The sequence below is a fragment of the Pinus tabuliformis genome, chromosome 1_2 (genome assembly GCF_031772625.1).
Source record: "Pinus tabuliformis cultivar Carrire ecotype Pingquan chromosome 1_2, CPIR1, whole genome shotgun sequence".
NCBI lineage: Eukaryota > Viridiplantae > Streptophyta > Pinopsida > Pinales > Pinaceae > Pinus > Pinus tabuliformis.
In genome coordinates this window covers 94,544,372-94,552,925 of record NC_142298.1, presented here as the reverse complement: position 1 = coordinate 94,552,925, position 8,554 = coordinate 94,544,372, and the positions used below count along the sequence as shown (strand labels likewise).

Sequence of the window (8,554 nt, the reverse complement as noted above, 5' to 3'; positions counted from 1 at the left end):
GGAGGTAAGGCAGAAACAACAACGCATTCAAGTCTTCCAATGGAAAAGTGCGAAGTGCGAAGTTGGTGAACAGAAAAGGGTGAAAGTGTAGATGGATGGCGTGCAGGGCCGAAGCACCAGAGCCGGGGAAAAAGAAGTCGTTCGAGGGTGCCATGCAGAGGTCATTCGAAGGCGTCGTTCAGAGGGTCGTTCGAGGGCGTCGAGCAGGGTGGTCATTCGAGGGCGTCGTTAAGAAAATCGTTCAGGAGGCTGAACGGCTGTGCAGAGGAATCGTTCGGGAGGTTGAACGATTGTGCATGGAGGTTGTTCGGGAGGATGAACAGTCGGGCAAAAAGTCATTCAGAGGGTTGAACGACCGTGTGGAGGTCGTGTAGGAAATCGTTCGAAGATTCGTTCGGAAGGTCGTTCGAGGGTGTGTGAGGGCGCAATAGGGCATCTGCCCGAACGACCTGAGTTGGTCGAACGGTGAACCGGGTGAAGTATTGAACGGGTGACACGACCCACCGGTGGACGAGTTGGGCGTTCGGTGGGAGCGTTCAATGAGTTGAACAAAACACGTTCGGGTGAACATGCAGAGGAAAATGACGAGTTGGAAAAGAGTCGTGTGGGCGACCATGTGGGCACGCCGACGAGCTGGGCTAACCGAGTTGTGCCGATGATTGTAAAAATATTCTAAGTGTAAATTTGGGGTTTCCTCAAGATTTAACTTGTATATTGTAAACTGTTATTATTATTATTATGGGCAGACTCATCATAGGGAGTTGCCCCTCCCAGTTATACTGTTGTGTATTTCATGTTAATGTTGATTCATGGTGTAATGAAGTTAATATGATGAATGGTATAACGAAAGATATGCTTAGCTGTTGAAAAATAAACTAAGTATAGACGTAAGGCGTAGTCCATGACCGTGAGTATTGGTGAAAAGAAAAGGGTCGGTGGTTCCACACCTCCTATAGTGCGGTTGGAAGAGTACCGCTAGTTTAGGGGACTGAAAAGTGGGGAGCACCTGGGAAAGCCTACTGGATGAATGGAATAAGTGTTTTACAATTTTTCGATCGTCGGATTGGCCGCCCTTACTCACTAGTGCTGGAAAATAAGGAGGGGTTTGATAGGCATTTAGATCGATATTATCTTTAGATGCCTACACAATCTCTTTATGTTTGATGGACAGCTGTTGGATCGTTGGAACTACTTGGATTGATTCAATACAACCATGCGATATTGGTAGGATGGTGCCAACCTTACATGAATGAAACCATCGAGTTGGCTAAAGCAAAATTCGAGTTATTGAACCTAGATGGAGAATACGCCTACAACCAACAAACACTAATCTTTTCTTTCTCAAATATAAGGTTGGAAGCATAAGTAGTCTCTACTAAAAAAAGAGGAGATGTGAAAGCAGGCTCGAACACCCGGATGGCGAACGTTTTTAGGATGACATTCATATTATAAATCTAAGGAATTAAATAATAATTAATAGATTTAATTATAAATAATTAATAGGGATAATTAATATTAATTTGGTAAATAATTAAAATATCTTAATAGATATTAATCAAGTTAATAATTAATTAATATCTAATTATTAATTATTAATAATTCACACGGTTTATATACTTTGAATTTTTAATATTAATTCTTGGTTGTTGTTATTATTAATTTAAAGGGTTCATATATATTGTCTTTTTTAATATTAATCTCAAAATTATTATTATAATAATAATTATTATTAATCAAGTTAATAATAAATTAATATTTAATTACTAATTATTTATTAAAAATTAATAAAGTTTATATATCCTGAGTTTGTAATATTAATCAAAACTTATTATTATTATAATTATTATTAAATAATAATAATATAAAACAGAAAAATTAACTAAAGCAACTTGTGTGTATTATAAACATTGTAGGAATTTACAGGGTAAGTTCCTCACAAAGAACACCAAAAGGACACAGCTCACAACCAGATCACAGATCAATACACTAGTGTTTTTGACGTGGTTAAAACCCTCAAAGAGGAAAACAGTCCACGACCTGCGCCAACGTGGCTACTACAGGCAATTTATTAATCAAAGAATGAAAATTTACATAAGCTTCTCTCATGCACGGATTTCCTGAACAATGACCCTCCATGCGCTTTAAATAGAACTCATGGACCAATCGGGTGTCAAGCCACGGATCAAGTGTCGGTAATACCGAGGAGAGAGTGAACCGTCGGATCACTATATATCGTGACCGTCGGATTGTAAGTTACAAAATGTACAACTGTAAAGAAACACACTTTACCTAACTCTATACTAGACCAAGTTGAACTTAACTATTTCCTATGTGTCGGAATATCCTAACAAACATAACCGGTTTGTATTATAAACTTTATGGATTTAAATCTAATAATAAAAATAACATTTATATTTATATTATTAATAAAAATTAATAAACCTAAAATATTTATATTATAAACTTAACAGTTTAATAAACCTATAAGATTAATATTAAAAATCTAAGAGATTTATATTTATATGTCTATTATTCACCCCATTAAAAGGAAAGTAGTACAAGGTTGGAACCCAAGATCTCCGATTCAAGATCTAAGAGATTCATATTTTCTAATGTAATAACTATTTGACAATATTATTTTTATCAATATTGATATTAATATATTTATCAATATAAATCTAGATATTATATATTTATGAATATTAATATTAATATAAATATTAAATCTATACCAATAGACTATTTCAACTACATTTATTAATATCGTTAGTGATATGATTGATATAAATATAATGTGGTTAGTCTATAATTGATATAAGCCACCAGATTTATTTAAATAAATATGGTGTGCTAGTAATATATTCATAACGATAAACCCATGAAATTTAGTGTGACTAGCACGGCAGCTATATAACCTACCTTTTAATGAATGGAATTCACATGAAAGATAACTCCAATGTTAGAAGGACCGAAGTGAACAGTAGCATATATAACAATATTATTGCACTGAAATCAACGGATCAATCAGATATGATTTTACTGATAATATATTCATAAAGCTAAACACATAGGGAAACTAGATTTTTAACGAATGCGAATTCACATCAAACATAACTCCATTGTTCCAATGACCGAAGTGAACACTGAACAGTACCATATATAATAATATTATTGCACTGAAATCCCCCGGCAACTTTATTACCCACCAATTATGCAGGAGTATAAACTCACCTGATACATAAATCCAGCGTTTTGTCCCACAACATCGAAACACAACACACAACAAGACCAACGACAACACCTACTATCTAAATATTATTTTAGCTATCCGTCAACCTCCTCCTTTGTAATGACCAGTGGGTGGTGACGTCAACTTCGCTCTCGTGGACATAAATTCAGATAACTCGGCTCGATCGGGCAACGCTTCTTTCACTTTGTCGGCTTTACAAATTTCGTCTGTCCAGGCACTTAATAGCGGGATTTTTTTGTGTGTCGATTAAAACTATATTGGTAACCTTCTCGGCTATTTGGATGGTTACCAATAGCCCACCCAATGCGATGTCAACAAATCCTATCCCATCTTCTCCAAAATAAACTTTTCCTGTACTTCGCAACACTTCGTCCAACAAAAGAAGGTTTGCCACAGATTCCTCCACCGCTTTCTATTGCTCTTCACTCTGGCCCCTGAAAGCTCCAAGAATACTTGGAACGACTTGCAGCCACCAACACTTAATATTAGACACGGAAATGCAAACCAGTAATTGAAACTTTCAAAATGCAGATAAATAACGAATGCATGAATTACCTTATCATCTATGAGGCAGCCTAGAAGCGGGCAATGGCTTTGTCATATGGATCTTTGGGAATTATATTTGGCGCTTTGCTGTCCCATGCCTCCTCGATAAACTGCACAATAATCATCGATTCACAAACGGGTTTCCCGTTGTGGATGAGCACCGCAAACTTCTTGTGAACAGGGTTCACGTTGTGGATGAGCTCCTATTCTGAATGTCCTCTTCAATGAACTGATAATGGATTCCTTTAAGACCAAGTTCTATGCGACCGGGCACCACGAAGGCACTGTAACCAATACCTAACAGCTTCACTTGCCCCTTTTCTCCACAACCCTCCATCGCTATGAAAGGTGTTTTTTAAATTGTAATGCGCTTCTCTGGAATATGCGTACCTTCTTAGTGTACTTACATATATAATGGAGTTGTGTGTAGTGCCATTTTTTGGAGTTTTCGGTGTCAGAATTTGGCAGAAACAAATGTGTTGAAATTTTGATTTGTGTTATTTAAACTAGTTTTCTGACTGTATATATGGATTCAGCAACCTGAAAAATGCTTGGGAACTTCTATTGTGCAGGAGTTACCCATCAAAATTGTGATATCAATGAATTCTTGTGGGAGTTCAGAGAAATTACACTGGAAAAATCCACCAAAAACACTTCCAAAAAATTACACTAAAAACAACTAGTATACACAAAACTTGCCCAATAACGCTTCACGACGATGCCTAAATCCACCTCTATAGAAAAGTTAATGCTCGGTCCTTACACTCACCTGACAGGAGCTTGACTTCACCAGGGCCATTGATCATGGGCATGTATCCATGCATCCATCTCTCCTCACCCAGTTCCGGCGATGCGTGTTCCTGCCCGCCTCCAGCGCCGATGTTCATGCCTGAGTTGCCCAACGGTTCAGTGTAATCAATGCAAGTAGTGTGCTCCGATGCACTGATAGTAATCACGACATTACTGTTATTCAAATAATGAGCCCATTTGAATTCAAATTCAAATTTGAATTTAAGCGCCCAAAATTCAGCGCTCATCTATATTTCAGCAACCACATTCGAATTTCTTCAGAGCTTCGTCAACCGGAAAAATCGCACATCTGTATCTCCCGCGGTAATTTCAAATATTTTCAAAAAGGCCGGCCTGCTCTTTTGCATATTGATTCTCTGTTCAGTTTTGTTTTTTCAATGAAGTTGCAGACGATAGAATATCATGACCTCGCCCTTCAGATTCGGTCTTCCAGGGATAAAACTCAAGAGTAGACAATGAACGAAGCAATGAAGGCTCTGTTTTGGCTATCAAATTTAGGAATCCGCAGTGAAGATCCCCAAGAAATAAAATAATGAAATCCCAAGGACCAGGAGAGAAAGAGAGTAAAAATAATTGTTAGCCTAGTTCTTCCCCATCAAATTTAGGAATCTGTAATAAAGATGGCCAAGAAATACAGTTATGTGCAATAAATAATAATAACTATCCATGATTCGGTGGCTGCAGATGGTTTTGCTTTTGTCTTTACAGCAGGTAATGAGTATCAAGTCTGGTCCGAAGGCAGAGGCTTTTTGTCAGAATTCTGTAAACTCGTGGAAGGAACCATTTTTAAGCGCCCAAAATTCAGCGCTCATCTATATTTAAGCAACCACATTCGAATTTCTTCGCACATCTGTATCTCTCGCGGTCATTTCAAATATTTTCAAAAAGGCCGGCCCGCTCTTTTGCATATTGATTCTCTGTTCAGTTTTGTTTTTTCAATGAAGTTGCAGACGATAGAATATCATGACCTCGCCCTTCAAATTCGGTCTTCCAGGGATGAAACTCAAGAGCAGACAATGAACGAAGCAATGAAGGCTCTGTTTTGGCTATCAAATTTAGTAATCCGCAGTGAAGATAGCCAAGAAATAAAATAATGAAATCCCAAGGACCAGGAGAGAAAGAGAGTAAAAATAATTGTTAACCTAGTTCTTCCCCATCAAATTTAGGAATCTGTAATAAAGGTGGCCAAGAAATACAGTAATGACCAATAAATAATAATAACTATCCATGATTCAGTGGCTGCAGATGGTTTTTCTTTTGTCTTTACAGCAGGTAATGAGTATCAAGTCTGGTCCAAAGGCAGAGGCATTTTTGTCAGAATTCTGCAAACTCGTGGAAGGAACCATTTCCATGCCTATAAATCTTCCTTGTACCAGCTACAAACGTGGTTTCCAGGTATGTAAATCACCCCCAAAAACCAGTAATGCGTTTCTACACACGAGAGTTTGGCAAATGCTGTGAACCCTAAACTAGAATATGCATTAGTGATGAACGTTTTAGGTGGATTTTCTGGAAACTTGAAGAATAATCAATCACCTGTACTGCTCATTATGTGGAGGCAAGGGAAAATATCCTGAGAATGTTGAGAGAAGTGCTCAAGGAAAGGAGGGCTTCCATGGACACTTATAATGATATGATTGCAATGCTTCTCAATGACAAAGAAGAAGAAGCAGATGGCGCATCTGCTAATTGCAAGCTCACATATGAACAGATCTTCGATTTACTAATATCTATTATCAATGCTGGCTACGAAACAGTTTCCACCACAACCATGATGGCTGTCAAGTATCTCCATGACAGTCCCGAGGCTCTCCGAGAGCTTAGAGTGAGTTTAATATAATATAAATATAAATCTGTCCATATCTCTCAGATCTAAGGCTTTTGTTCTGAATATATCCATAAACCTGACTGTCTGCTTGCAGGAAGAACACCTAGCATTTCAGAGGAGAAAAAATCTGGGCGAAAATGTCAATTTGGATGACTACAAGTCTATGAAGTTTACTCAGAGTGTATGTGAATCATCATAAACCAGATTTGTTTCCAGAGGGGTTTTAGGGGGCAAAATTTGATACTAGACTATTTTGTTAGGATATATTATATTCTTTCATTTGGTTTAAAAGTTTTTTTTGTTAGGTATAATATTTAAATTTTTAAAAAATGCCTTTGCTTAAATATAATATATACATTTTAGTTTTTTTTGTTCGTCAAAAACTTTTATCTGTGTTAGCAAGAAATGAATTGATATTTTAATCTCCAAGAGATTAAAAATAGTTTATGGTACTATTAGTTTTTTATTTTTAGCTTTTTGTAATTCAGTCTTTTTCTTATTCAAATTGATGATGAGCTGACCCAACCTTCCAACAATCTCCTTGCCAAAAAGACAATGCCAATGCCAAGAAACCGGTGCTAACATATTACCATAACTTTATATATTGCCATAATTTTTCTCTGATGTCTTTGAATGCATCACATTCCAAAATGAAATGTTTTTCTGATTCTATTGCCCCAGACCTCCAAAATATACACACTGATTCTCTTAATTTTTTTTTAGACAAGTAATATATGATATTCTATTTGAATAATTTTTCAAATCAAAATAGTAATCCAAAATATTATAAATAAACCTCATGTTTAAATCCTTCAAATTTTTTAGTGAAAAATACCTTCACTGAAATTTGATTAACAGATTTTGATTGCTTACCTCGTTGTTTCTTAAGAAGCTTTCATTGATTGCAGGTGATATATGAAACGCTGAGACTTGCAACTGTTGTAAATGGGGTTTTGAGAAAAACAACTCAAGATAGGGAAATGAAAGGTTTCATGATTCCCAAAGGATGGAAAATTTATGTTTACATGACAGAAGCCCATCACGATAATTTTCTCTATCCAGACTTCTCCGCATTTAACCCATGGTGATGGCAGGTGCGTATGTAGTTGTTGCATTTAAATCCAATGATATAGAGTAGTCACACAGGGCTAATGTGTATAGCTCTATTCAGGAAAAGAACGGTGACTCCGTCATGTATTTCACGGCTTTCGGAGGAGGAAGCAGGCTGTGCCCAGGCAAGGAATTGGGTTTAGTTCAGATATCCATGTTTCTCCACCATTTTGTCACTCGCTACAGGTAATAATCTATTCCACAGCATTTATTATTGTTATCTCATAATGCCCATTTGATAAATCTGGTAACTCTCGTCTCTTCGGTATAAATTTTATTATTGACAGATGGGAGGAGGTCGGGGGAGATGAAATTTTGAAATTTCCCAGGGTTGTGGCTCCTAAAGGACTTCGCATCAAAGTATCAGAGTACTGAATCAATGAAAATGCCAGAGTGCATCAACCATAGGGCTGTTTCTCTCAAATATACTAAATGTCATGTATAGAGTATCTAAGTTTATGTTTAAGCTCCATGTATATCTTCTCTTGAAGAAAGAGTAACTATCATCAAATACATATGATTACATGGATCAATTTTGAAGAGATTATTCTACCTTGTGATGTGAAACAATTTAAAACTGTTGATAAAATGAGATATTTTTTTCCCTGTAATAGAGTTTTTTTTCCTTGTGATAGAGATTTCTAAAGAGCCATGTTTGATTAATAGCTATAATCAAATTAAGGGGATTTGGAAACCACAAGTTACATCGAAAATGGAAAATAAATAAAAAACGGCCCACCAAAATGAGATTATTCTTCATAATAGTTAAAATCAAATTAATGGGAATTGGAAAATGAAAAGTTAAAATGGAAACTAAATTGAAAACTGCCCCTAAAATGAGATTATTCCTTGTAATGAGATTATTCTTCATAATATTTAAAATCAAACAAGTGAGAATTGGAAACCTGAAAAATTAAATTGAAAATTGCCTTAAAAATGAGATGATTCTATCTTGCTATGAGATTTAAGACTAGATTTTAAAACCAGATTGAAAACTCTTTGTAAAATGA

At 36.2% G+C, this 8,554-nt stretch overlaps 2 pseudogenes; one reads left to right on the top strand and one right to left on the bottom strand.

The window, feature by feature from the left end:
* Positions 1–3,331: 3,331 nt before the first annotated feature.
* On the bottom strand, positions 3,332–4,133 carry LOC149204625 (glutathione S-transferase U15 pseudogene; annotated as a pseudogene).
* Positions 4,134–5,272: 1,139 nt separating this feature from the next.
* LOC149204624 (cytochrome P450 85A1-like) lies at positions 5,273–8,091 on the top strand (annotated as a pseudogene).
* The last annotated feature ends 463 nt before the right edge of the window (positions 8,092–8,554 follow it).